We start from the raw sequence: 13,936 nt of genomic DNA, 5'->3' as shown, positions 1-13,936 counted from the left end.
CCTCAATGCCATAACCATCTGCTTTCTAGCTCCTCTCGACATCACCTCACTCCAGCGTGGCATTAGTGGCCTCTTAGCACGCAGGTCTCAGGTCTACTCTGACAACAGAAATCAGGAATGAACAGAAGGGGGTGATTAACTCCTCTGCTTAAAAGCCTGCAGAGATGACCTGCTGCCTAACAGAAAAGTCCACCTCCCCCACCTGGCCTTTAGAAGCCTCGCACCCCAGCCTCCTCTCAGCAGGCTTTCCGACTGCACATGCTCACTCCTCAGGGGTAAGATGTTTGTCTTCTTCCCAGAACACTCTTCCCCTGCTCAAATCCTCCAATGTACCTGCCGTACCCACGGCCATGACAGACGGCACCGCTCATCTGTTTCCATGCTCTGCTGCAAAGGTGGGCCTGGCAGCCTTGTGTGGGCACCATGACCCACCTCACGCCTGGCGTCACCTGAGTGGGAGTAAGGGTTCGTGGGCACACAGTATACTGGCCTTTGGGATGCTCTGACAAGGGCTTAGGTCAGATGCTCATTCTTGGGAACGTGGATGAGAAATACCAAGGCCAATGAGCAGAGAAAGTAGACCCTAAACAGATGCTCAGTGGGGCTGTGGTATAGAGAAAGGGTAGGTGGGGCTTAAAGTTATGAGGGCGCCAGAACTAAGCATCAGCACAAGCTGGGAGGTAGGTACAGAAAGGACACAAAGCCGGGGGGGCAAGAAAGGCTGCAGAAGCCTAAAGATAAGTGGACAGTGGAGCAAACTTAACGCAACCAGGGCAAGGCCTGTTAACAGCAGAACAAGCATGAACAGCCAAGAACTCCCACCCCTACAGACCAGTGGGCCACTCATTGGCTCTCATTTCTTAGATTCCCATGAGAACCCCAACCCCTCTTCCTTTTCAAGAAAACTTAAGTGGGCAAGGAGAGTTCCTACTCCTAAACCTAGAAAGGCCTTAGGACAAAGGGAGAGGGCACATGAGCTCTGTGTAACCCATAGAGTGGCCCTTCTACTGGTTTGCACTAAGTGTGCTAACCTGCCCCCCATCTCTTTCCCCTTGCTTCTCGCCGTATGCTTGAAATTGATTTAATAAACCAAGTGATTTGAGCGTCTTAAAAAATATGAATCTTGGCTGGGCATGTTGGCTCACACCCATAATCCCAGCACTTTGGGAGGCCAAGGCAGGCAGACCACTTGACTCTAGGAGTTTGAGACCAGCCTGGGCAACATGGCGAATCCCCATCTCTACAGAAAATATTTAAAAACTGCCAAGCGTGGTGGCATGCACTTGTAGTTCCAGCTACTCAGGAGGCTGAGGTGGGAGAGTCACCTGAGCCCAGGAGGTCAAGGCTGCAGTGAGCCATGATCGCACCACTGAACCCTAGCCTAGGTGACAGAGCAAGACCCTGTCTCAAAAAAATATATATGAATCTTTATGATAGTCACGGTAAGTACCACAGTTTGAACATTTAAAGTGTTCCTAAACATCTTCACCCAGGTTTCAATGTGAAGGACAGGAGCCATATCAGATACTCCCTTATCCCACATATAGTCCCTGGCAGGTACATCACAGATACTAAAAGGTAGTGTGAGCTCTACTTATTGGCAAGCTTGAGGAAGTTCAGAGGTATGTCTTGTATTGCAAGAGATGTGGAAACACTGCCCTATGATGTTCTTTGTGAAAGGAAGCCTATGAGTCTGTTTGGTAGCTCAGCACCACTCTGTCAGCAGCTAGAGGCCATGTCACCACAGGACCCAAATGCGTGGACCCATCTCTTCTGAACCAATCCAACAATCAACCAAAACAATCTTCTCAAAGATCTGAAAAGTCAGTCACCTGAGAATGGCTCATTTTGCAGCCTGAAGGCACTGAGAAATTAGGGCGAATAAGCTGTGGAGCCTTAGCTTTCCAAGTAGAAGCCAGGACCAGGAAAAGCTCCACTTTTGCATGCACCCTAAAGAGGCCTCCCCCGGTCAACTCCAGCTCCAGTGGTTTTGTTGGCTGAGCAGAGATATTTGCTACTTGGTGCCAATTTTGAGCTCTGCCAGTGTTTTGTTTTTTAAATAAAAGGAGAGAGGGAGAAATCTTTCACATCTGTCTGCTTAAGCCACATACATATGGTTCATTATACAGTTTCTCTAGACACAGGAGAATTAGATTTGCTTATATTTAAAACATTCAACCCCTTGGTTTTGTTTCAAGTGAAATGCAAATATTTGGCACGGCAAGTTATTATCTCTGGGGAAAGCAGGCTGTTTATAATGAAAGACTTCAAAAGACTCATTAAAAAGTAATACTATTAATAAAATCCCAAAAGGTAACATTTACCCCTACTATCAAACTATCTCAAAAATCAAACAAAACTAAATAATATGAATTGCAAGGAAGCATTGTTGGAGAGAACTTAAGAAGGGTGTGTGTATTGTTTCAACCATAGAACATTTCTGTTTAAAATATAAACCTACCCCGAAGGCATCCTATAAATGCTGTTTTAGAGTCCAGCCATTTCACCTATGAGGGGTAATGATCTTTTAACAGTGTCCTGTTAGTGCCTTAGTAAACAAACTATCTAGAGTAGGAAAAGCTCACACTAAGCCCACAGTGAATATCTGAGGATGCCTCCTCCACCAAAAATATTTTGGAAATAAGACTACCACAAGGCAATTGCTGATCAAAACGATCTCATTAGCAAAGATGTGAGAAGACTCGATTACTGTAAAGAAAAGGATAGCTAATGGGCTGGTGAGACTACACTATAGCCCAAGTGAATATTAATTTGCCTAAAGAAAGATCATGGGAATTGGTCAGTCATGGGGCTGAGAAAAAAAAGTCACAGAGGCAAGTGGTGGCAGTGCTGATAGGTGGGATTACAGCAGACTCCTCCAATAATTCATGCTCTACTATGCCTGGTGTAGAGGTGTCACTAAGAGGCTGCCCAACCAGAAATGACATTTTCCAGCCTCCCTTGAAGTTACATGCAGCCATGTGACTGAGTTGTAGCCATTGCAATGTGAGCACCAGTGGCCTACCCTACTTCCAGGCAGGACTAGTACCCTGTAGCACTCCTCTACTCTCTTTCCTATGTGCCCACTGAACAGACAATGGCAGAGTGACAGGACAGAAGGAGCTCTGGTGTATGAATCACCATGCTGAGGACAGCGGCCTGCCAAACTGTTATATTAGTGAGAAATATACCTACTGTGCAAAGTCATTAAAATGTGGGGCCTGTTTGTTATAGCAGCTGTTCCCCCAATAAATGTATCCTTCAAGCAAGGCCCAAAGGAAAGGAAGATCTGCCCTTCACAACCACACAGCCCATCCTGGAGATGGAAGCCTGAAGCTATTGTGGTTTTGCAATCTGACCAATGACATTAGACCATTATGAGCCCAAACAACTTTCTCATTCTAATTTGATTATCTATGCAGACTATCTATAGGACCAGGATGCTGATTCATTTTTATAGCAGTCTTTCTGTGTTTAAGTAATACAGGTTCATCTTCCATGGATTTCAAGGAGATTCCCAGTTAAAAAGAAAAGACAGCTCAAGTAAAATTGTGAGGAAAGTGTTCAATGAGAAATGAAGAAAAGGACCTAGAAAAGGAGACAGAGCTTAGCAATTTTGTTTTAACATGAAACGATTCCAAATTATGCTTGATCAATCTTGTTTATGCTCTGCCTCTCACCCTACCCCATACTATCCCATAAAACCCAGGAGGACAGAAAATTTTGTCTATCCTGATCACTGCTATATCCCAAATGCCTGGAAAAGTCACTAACACATACGAAACACTCAATAAGTTATTTGTTGAATGAGTAAACAAACAAACATTCGAAAAAATTCTCAATCCCAGTCTAGAGACAGAGAAAGGTTAACCTGAGTTCTCTTAAACTGACTGAAGCTGAACTTTATATGCATTTATCACATAATGTCATCCAACATTATAAAGGCTGAGCCCTCTCCCTCACCTCTGAAGTCAGAGAACTTTTTTAAAAATTCCTTCTTTCTAGTCTTTATTTCAAAATAATTATAGATTCACAGGAAGTTGCAATAAATAATTTGGTTTTTCTGTAGAGAAGTTAGTTAAAATTAAGTCCCAACAGAGAAATTTAACCTTATCTGTTTCTTCAGGGAAATAAATCCACAAAGATGCCTTTAACCACATATTACCAAACTTACTTAGGGATCTAATTTCAATAGTTCAGAAGGCTGACTGCCAAACTGTAGGAATCTCTCTGAGCCTAATGTGCAACACACAGTTGCTGCTTATTACAATAAGCTATACTTTTTAAAACGATCACTTAGACACAGAAGAATGTCAGGTAACAAGTATTCATTGCTTTGCTAAGTGCCAGGCACTGTAAGTACCTAAGGCACACAATCAATTTTCATCTTCACAACCCTGCGAGGTAAATCTGGTAATTCCCATTTTGCAGAACAGGAAACTGAGGATTAGGTAAGGGAAGTAATTTACCAAGACCACACACCTATGGCACATGGTAGAGCCAGAATACAAACTGGGTCCAAAGTACGTACGCTTGATCATCAAGCTCTATAGTTTATCTGTTCATCCATCCTGTAAAAATAGAGCATTTATTACAAAAAGAACCTCACTGCAATGCCTAAATCATTGCTGCAATTTTGCAGATTGAGGATCTGTGCTTGAGCTATGACTATGCTGTATTACACCTTCCTCCCCATCATCTAGTTTAGTTTTAGATTTTGGCTGGCAAACTATTAAATCATACTGACAGAGCACCATTTTATTTCTCACATAATTTTTGCATGTAAGCATCTGGAACATCAACACAAAAGAATCCTAGAGCTAGCCATACAATCCAGGTATGTAATCATTTTACTGTGATTGCAGTATGTGGCACTAACAGTATTTTGATTAACATAAGAAATGCTCATTAGTAACCACTGCCTCCAACTCTCCCCTCAGGGGCCAAGATTAGCTGTTCCAGAAGGGCATTTTTCCTTCACTATTATCAGGATTTTGTGCTCTGCTTAGAGGAGAAAGCCAAGAAAAATGAGAAATCAGCAGTAAGAGGAGACTCTGACAAGGCTGCAGACTTCCATTAACGAAGCGATGACGTTCCCACCCTCGTCCTTGCTGGTCAGGCCAAGGCTGCCTGTCTCTTCACTACGTTCTCCCCTTCACACTCAAGGCAGTCTGAGTTCAGATGGGAAACAGATGCATCCACAACTTGGACAGAATTCAAGAATGCTTTGGAGAATGAGGCTACTGACTGGAGGTACAAAAAGAGTACAGGTTCCAGAGGCAGACAGACTTGGGTTCCAATCTGGCATGGTCACTTACTAACCAGTAAATTAACTTCTGAGCCATCAGCTCCCACCTGCAAGGCAGTCACATAGCCCACAGGGCCCTGCCTCCCTCTCCGACCTCATCTCCCTCCCACTCCAGGCTCTAGCCACAGCTGCCTTCTTTCAGTTCTTCAAATGTATCTGCTCTCCCTGTGAAATACGGTAGAGACTGGGTCACAAGTCCATTCCACCCGTCAGCATAAGTCCCAGAACTGCACAAGCTGGCTAGCTAAAAACCACCGTCAAAACACCTTTGCTGCTAGAATTCCAAATAGGACTTAGGTTCCACTCAACAAATACACCCACGGAAGACTGATGCAGACCCCAGTTACAGGCAGGGAACAAAGCTTTCATTTGGCTGCCAAGGTAGTTTGTAGTGTGGATCTGGTTGGAGCTGACACTAGGGCAGCAGTTTCCCAATGCTGTAGCTTTCTGATTGTGACAGAAGGAAAGCTCTCTCAGCAGCCCAGCTCTGCTGTGCGGTTTTGGAGAGGCTCTTACCTCTACAGGAAACACTCCACTCCTCTCCTCACCTCCCAGTACCATCCTTCCTTAGCCTGGTTAACTTCTATTCATCCTTCACAGCTCAGCTCAACAGATACTTTGTTAAAGGAGCCTTCTCTCACTTTCTAGCTATAGGCTGGATTCCTTTGCTACACGGTACCATGTTTTAAGGCCTTTAGGGCAATTGTCAGTTTTTAATTCCACATGCATAGGTGGGATCATTTGATTCAAATCTATCTCCTCCTTTTGACTGCAAGCACCTAGAGAGCAGGAGGCTGTATGTGTACTCCTCAGTGTACCCCTGGCATGGTGGCTGACTCATGGAAGCCACTTAAGTATTTCCAAATGGACAAATGGAAGATGTAATACCTACCTTGTGAGATTGTTGGGAGGACTGAAAAGGGCCAGCACAGCACTGGGACCAAAGAAGCACCTCAGTCAGTAGTGAGTACTGTTGGGATAAGCAACTGGGGGGGCATGACACTCCCTGCTCGCCTGAGATCAAGGGAAAGACTGATGGGCCCAGGGGCTAAAATGGTGCCAGTTGTAAAGAAGTCTTCCATATCCATAGCCTGGCATATAACTGAGACCAAAAGGTCCTGGGGAATAAGCTACTATCCTTTCCAGATTTACAAAGTACTGCCTGGAACCAGCGGTTCAACCCAGTGTTTTCAGCTACATCTGGGAGGCTAAATTAACTAAACATCTCTTTTATTGTCAAGAAGTGTGGGTACACAGTCAGCACCTGAGGAATACACTAAGAAACAGGTAGAGGCCAGGCATGGTGGCTCACGCCTGTAACCCTAGTACTTTGGGAGGCCAAAGCGGGTGAATCACCTGAGGTCAGGAGTCAAGACCACCCTGGCCAACATGGTGAAACCCCGTCTCTACTAAAAGAAATATATACAAAAAATAGCCGGGCACAGTGGCGCACGCCTGTAGTCCCAGCTACTTGGGAAGCTGAGGCAGGAGAATTGCTTGAACCTGGGAGGCAGAGGTTGTAGTCAGCCAAGATCGCACCACTGCATTCCAGCCTGGGCAACAGAGCGAGACTCCATCTCAATCAATCAATCAATCAATCAATCAATCAATCAATCAATGAAAAGAAAAGGAAAAAAGAAAAAGAAACAAGTAGAAAAGATTGGCACTGAGAAAATAAACTTCAGTATCAGTTGAGATTAAATGTTTCCTTCCTCAAAAGTTAAGGGCTAGAAATCCTTCCTCAAAAGTTAAGGGCTAGAAAATCAGAAAGAGAACTACAAGCAGGTGAAGAAAATAAGTAAGCAGGAAACTGGAGGCTTGAAAAAATAGGACCTCCTTGTGGCAATAGTGTCTGTCCAGGTATATGTGGGTTCTACAGTAGACTCAGTGAAGTAGGACACCTGGAGGACATGTTAACCTTTGACCCCTTAGGAGATGGTATAAATGTCCAGCTGGGGTCTCAAATGAAATGGGGAATGAATTTGGTGAAAGAAGATCTCAAGAATAAGGCACATACATACCTAGAAAAGGCATCAAACTCACTCTTCCTAACACACACACACACACACTCATACTCTCTCCCTCTATCTATCTTTATCTCTACCTCTATCTCCTCCTCCCACCCATTTCAGTGAAAGGAACATAATTTAGCTGTCTAAGCAATGCTGAGAGATCAACGCACACACACAGTGTTGACATTTACCATCTCTAACAACAGAGGATTTTTTTTAGCTCTAATCTCTACCCATAAACTAAGTAATTCAACTTTATTGTCATGACCTTATGAACAAGAAATCCCCATTGCAGGCAGGCCTGGGGTTCTCCAGAACTGGTAAGCAGCTGGGGTCCATAACCTCCTTCGAGAGCCTCAGGTGCCAGCATCTCCTCTCACCACTCAGGGAGAAGTCTTCCACACACACTCCAGTATATCTCTGGTCCAAAGGGAAAGACAGACCAGCTTTTGGTTTCATGCCATTAAGAATGACAAACCAATACTCAAAAGAAAAAGGGGCACTGGATATGAATCAACAGTTCACAGAAAAGGAAATACAAGCGACTCATAAACTTAAGATATTTCACTTCACTAATAAAGAGATATGCTAATTAAACTACAGTGAGCTATCATTTTTCACCTATCAGATTGGCAAAGACCCTTAAATTTGTTAGCACATTGTTTTCACAAAGGTACGAGAAAACAGACATTTTCATATACTGTTGGCAAGTACATAAGCTGCTATACCTCCAATTTGAAAGTCGTTATCAAAGATTACAAATATATAGGCATTTTCACCCAATAATTCAATTTCTAGGAATTAGTCCCCCATATATCTGCAAACAACGCAGTGATTGCAAGTACGAGATGTCAATCAAAAGGGGCTGGCTAAATGATTTACACAAGATGCAGACAAGGAAATACTATGCATCTGTAAAAAACAAAAAGATGAGGACGTACTTTATGTGCTGCTATAGAATGTTAATAAAGCTTATTGTTAGGGCTAAATGCATGTTAGATGTTTGAGAGCTCACACACATTCGTATGAACACTTACTTACCAAGTAATGCCTTGGTAAATAATTCTTGAACCCCAAAAGAACCCGGCTGGGCCTGACCTGCTTTGTGGGTCAATTCCCTGGGCTGAGTATTAGGTTAGACAACCAGAGTAGCCAAGACAGTACCCAGTATGCCCCGCTTGTTTACCTGCTTCACTCTTCTTCCAAACTCAGATGACCAACTCTCTCATGACTCAACTCTAACCCACCTCACTCAATCCCATCCCAAACCATCAGTCATTCTCACTCCTCCACTCTCCTTATCCTGCTTTCATCCTGGTCCAGTCTACCCATAAAATATCTTTCATGCCACAAGAAGATCTCTCGGTGCAATATCAGCCTCCCCAAAAGGCTATTTCCTGCTGTTTTCATCAAAGCTCTTAGAATGAACAATTTATTTGTGGTGACTATCAATTATCTTTTGACTCAGGCCAACACCACTCTGACAGAGCCTCAGGAATATTCATTTCTTTAATCATCTTTCACATACTTGCCTTTTCTCTTGGGTTCCAAGAGGACCCAAGGAGTGGAGATCACCTGCTTCTGGCCATAAGTACCTGCAGTTATATCTAGGGGAGGAGGTACGGCAAGAAACTGAGATGAGGAGGAAAGGAGATAACTAAGTTAAATAAACATTTCTCAAGTTATGCACTTCGAGATGAATATGGTGCTGGCTAACAATGCCTAACATCCCCTCCCCTACCTGATCATTAGAAAACTTACACCAAAAATATAGCTAAGTCCCCTGAGGAATGGTAGAGTAATAAAGGTATCTAAATTCTTTGTCATTTTTTCATCTCTGAAGAAGAGTAGTGAGTGTTGAGAATATGTTCTAGAAAACTGTTACTTTCGTCCCTCCAAAAAGCAAAGAAAACATCACGACAGTATCCTGAGGGTTTGAAAAGTGAATGTGTTTTGGTTTTAAATAAAAGATAATTTTTTCTAGTGCAATCTAGCTGGAAGGATATTTCATTTGCCAAACCTGTTTCCCTGAATTCAGGTAAAAATATATTGCACCACTTTGGGAGTCCGAGGCGGGCAGATCACCTGAGGTCAGGAGTTCAAGACCAGCCTGATCAACATGGAGAAACCCTGTCTCTAATAAAAATACAAAATTAGCCGGGCATGGTGGAGAATGCCTGTAATCCCAGCTACTCGGGAGGCTGAGGCAGGAGAATCGCTTGAACCCAGGAGGTGGAGGTTGCAGTGAGCCGAGATGGTGCCATTGTATTCCAGCCTGGGCAACAAGAGCAAAACTCCATCTAAAAAAATAAATAAATATATAAATACATATACATATAGTGCATGCACACACATACACACACATATTAATATATATGAATACCTATATTTGCATGTACATGCATAAAATGTTCCTAGAATGATACAAAAGAAACAGGCAACCCTGGTTGCCTCTGAGATGGGAAACCAATAATGATCAGACGCCCATCCCTCTGGCTGAGTTGCACACATAAATGAGCTGACAAGCAATGGACCTTTTTCTTTTTAAGAATGAAAAAAAAAGGAAACATCGCATATACAAGAAAATATCAGAAAACACTTACGTTTCACGTTCTCAATAGGGAAAAAAGCATAGATGAATTGAGACAAAGGAGAAAACAAAGAAGGCAAAAGTGAGGGTGAAGAGTAAGGCTCCCACGAAGAGAACACTGACCATCCGGGAAATGGCCAGAGAGTGGAGGGAGAGTGGCAGTGAGCTGCTGTGGCCGAAGAGGTAGGCAAGGGCCAGACAGCAACATGGATGACATGTTAAGAGCCATGGGCAGAGAGGGACAGGCTTCAATCAAGTCAGCAGGATGATTAGATTTGTGTTTTTAAGACTGTTTTTGTGTGCAACGAGAATAATGAATTGGAAGAAGGCAAGGGTGGAAGCAAGAAGAAACAAGAGAGAGGCTGATACAATACAATCAGTGAAAAGGATAATGGCCTGAACGAAGAAGTACAGAGGGATGGACAGACACAAGCTATTTGAAAAGTGGTATGGTCAGGACTTGGGGACTGAACAGGCATAAGGAGAGAGAGAGAAGTCAAAGACAATGACCAGCATTCTGGCCTGTGCTGATGGGTGGGTAGAGCTAGGAGTGGAAGAGTGAAAGCTGATTTTATGAGAAAGACATGTCAGCTGAAAGTGACAGTGGAACATTAGAGTGAAGATGTCTGGCAGATGGTGCTATGTGGTCATTAGCATCCACATAGCTAAAGAGTAAGTGGAGTGAGAAGTAGGCCCAGCGGTCTCCAGCATAACAAGGGGAGGGCAGAGGAAGGAGGATTGAAAAAAATGAGGCAGGGGCAGCCATAGAAGCATGAGGAAAACCAGGAGAGCAGGCATAACGGACACCAAATGATGAGAGCAGTGTCCACAGCTGCCAAGGAGACAATAAAGACAAGGGCTTAACATAAAGTTTCTCATGACCCTGGCAAAAACAGAGGCAGCTAAGAACAGTAGGAATAAAGCGTGCAATTCTAAATCTTTTGCCAGCAAAATTACAAATGACTACACCATCTAGATGTTGAGGGTAATTTGTGAAAAACAAACCACAAAACAACCTCTAAACATGTGATAACAGATGAAGCAGAAAATAAGTCTTATAATTTATTTACAAAGTACTATCGATCATCCACCAATATAGGATATGCTTAGTGTCTGAAATTTCAAAGGGAAAAAAATCCAACACCCGAACAAAAGTGAAATTCCTAAAATAGTAAGCAAAAAGACAAATCATTTCAATGTTTAGGCACTGGATTGGCATAAGCACCTCTAAAATGCCAACACCATGGGTTGCAACAGCACTGGCTGGGAGTCCCTAAAGGCTTCCCCCAGGACCCAGAGGACATGCCCCCTTGTAATCAGGCAGGAAGAACTTGAATACAAGGCCAGAGAACTAGTTAGAAGAGAAAGAAGGTTGCCATCGGCACATCAACGTGACAACATGAGGGGGATTAGTCACCCCAGCCTAGGCCTAGCACCATGCCCAGTAAACATTAATCCCTTATCACCAAGAACCTTCACTTCAAATCCCCTCATCTACATGACTAATCCAGGTTGGCATTTTGCTTTCTGGAACATGGAGTCCAGCCAAACCAAGTTAACAGGCATAAGAAGGAAACCTAAGAACAGAGGAAAGAAAAACACACCAGCCATGAAAACCACAGACACATTAAGAGAATCGGACTGTTGCTGATTGTTACAATGGGCTGTTAAATCCATTCGAAGTCATTTGTATTACAGAAAAGAGAAGGAACTTGCCCAAGGTCACACAGAGTTTTGCTGGACTTGGGCGAGCACCTGTCTGGTTTTTTCTGCACTATACCATGAGACCTTCTGATAGCCAATTACTGCCAAATACCTATGTCCAGCCTAAGCTCTCTCCCAAGCTCCAGACCCATGTAATCTACCAGTTCTTCAACAGCTTCTCTGGACTATCTCAAAACCTCAGTTCCTGACATCAAACACTGAACTTGTGATCTTTCCCCAGTGCCAGTGTTTCATCTAGGGCGTCCTAGCTCAACAGGTGACACCACCATCTATCTGGTTCCTGAGCCAGAGACTGAGGAACCTTGACCAGTGTTTGAACTCCAGCCCTGCCACTTCCTAGCTGTGAACTTGGGCAAATTAAATAAGGTCTCTAAACCTCAGGTTTTGTCATCTGAAAATGGGATAACAACACTAATTATTTCATAAGATAGCTGTGGGCACTGAAAGAGATAATGTCCATAAAATGGCAAACCCATAGGAAATGTCTTTGTATATGCGGTTCCCTCCATCTTGTCACCTTGCTCCCGCACTCCCATCCTGTCACCTGGGTAACACCTATGTACCCTTATTCCAACTCGAATGTTGCTCCCCCACCAGAAGCCTTCTTTGATCAGCCCCTGCCCCTCAAGGCTAGGTCATACTCCATGCCCATTTTCATCCTCAAAGTACAGTGTAATTCCTACTGATATCCCATATCATAATTATATATTTACTTTGTGGTGGTTTGGTTAATGACCATCTCTCCAGTAGCTCCATGAGGGCAGAAACTGCTTGTGTTATACCTCATTTTTGTATTCTCAACACAGTGCCTGGCACTTAATAGGTGTTCACTAAATATTAGTTGAGTGAAGGGCTCATGAAGCATGTTTGTCAGCAGAAAAGGGAACGTGGAGATTAGAAGAGAAGCCACAGGGTGCCAATCCAAATGAGCATCCATGCCCACGCCATCCAGGAGCTAGGTAGAAAGGGTCTAGTGAGCCCAATCACACTGCTGTAAAGCTCAGTATGCACTGGTAGTTTGACTATCATCCTAACCATTCAGGATCTGGCCTCTGTATTCCCAGGACACACTCTGTAGGAACCTACACAGCCACATTTTGGAGAGCTTAGGGATAAATCCCAGTCCTATTGATACCTTTTCTAATGTAAACCTCACTCCACAGTGGGTGTGATTCTCGTGTTTAAAGGCACATATTTTTGTACCACAGGATCTCTAAACACAGCCAACTACTATATCTGGAGCTCAGCTGAAGAAACAAGTGTCTTTTCCAACTTGGGGATAAAACTGAGCTGTACTGGCCCTGGGAGCAAATGGCATATTGGTTCTCCAATGTGGTACCAATAAGGGATTTTTCAAGAGTATTTTTTACTACACCCAATGTTTCTTTATGTAGCAACTCTAGAACCTAGCCTTCTTGCAATATGGGACTCTAATGCAGGACAAAGTAATGAAAAGAGCAGGTTTTGACATTGGACAGGCCTGGATTCATATTCTGGCTCTGCCACTGACTAGTTATGAATGAAACCTTAGACCAGCTATTTGACCTCTCTCAACCACAGTCAACTCACTTATACTATTAGAAGCAGCAGTAACTAGATCTTATGGTTGTAGGAAGCATTAAATATAAAAAATAGCCTATGGCTAAATTATTATCTTTAAGAAATTATTTGTACACAGAGTCCCACCTCAAAAAATCAAGTTCTGCACCACATCTAACACAGTGCCCCATCCCCAGAAGGTATTCCATGAACCCCAAGATCTTCTTTAGACTTTGTTTATCCTATTCCAAACTAGCAGCCCACATCTTTATGGGAGTGTCTGACACCACCCTTCTATTCTGAGCAGAAGTGCCTGTGCAAAAATGTTCCTTATTCCCGAGTTAGATGACTGAAATGTTATACAAACCGCCCCACTTCCTCTTTAGTGTCAAATAGTAAACCTGCACACCCGCGCGTGCACACACACACACACCCTTCTTTGAGAATATAACTTCCCCAGCACAGGACCCAGAGACACTACACAAGGCAACAGCTGCAGACAGAGAACAAAATAAGAGCTCTTTATCCAAAGGAAAACACTGCAGAAAGGGAAGCTGAAATTGTCTAAGCTGTGGTACAGCCAGAAGCTTTTGCCATAATATTTCTTTTGTATTTATTACATAAGGAAACAGCAGCTGCTGCCATTATACAATAACTGTTCTCTTGGTTTAGGCACTGAGAGAGAATACAGAACTACCTCTGCCTTCCAAAAGTTTACCATGTAATTAGAGGCACAAAACAAATGGAAAACAGTTAACTATG

The 13,936-nt window shown here is 43.3% G+C and overlaps 1 protein-coding gene across 6 annotated transcripts in view; it reads right to left on the bottom strand.

Moving 5' to 3' along the window:
- The window catches only part of REPS2 (RALBP1 associated Eps domain containing 2), a 214,503-nt gene that overhangs the window by 107,932 nt on the left and 92,635 nt on the right, over nucleotides 1-13,936 (bottom strand). The window lies entirely within an intron of this gene.

The sequence above is a fragment of the Pongo pygmaeus genome, chromosome X (assembly GCF_028885625.2).
Source record: "Pongo pygmaeus isolate AG05252 chromosome X, NHGRI_mPonPyg2-v2.0_pri, whole genome shotgun sequence".
Classification (NCBI taxonomy): domain Eukaryota; kingdom Metazoa; phylum Chordata; class Mammalia; order Primates; family Hominidae; genus Pongo; species Pongo pygmaeus.
This window is presented reverse-complemented; position numbering and strand designations above follow the sequence as displayed.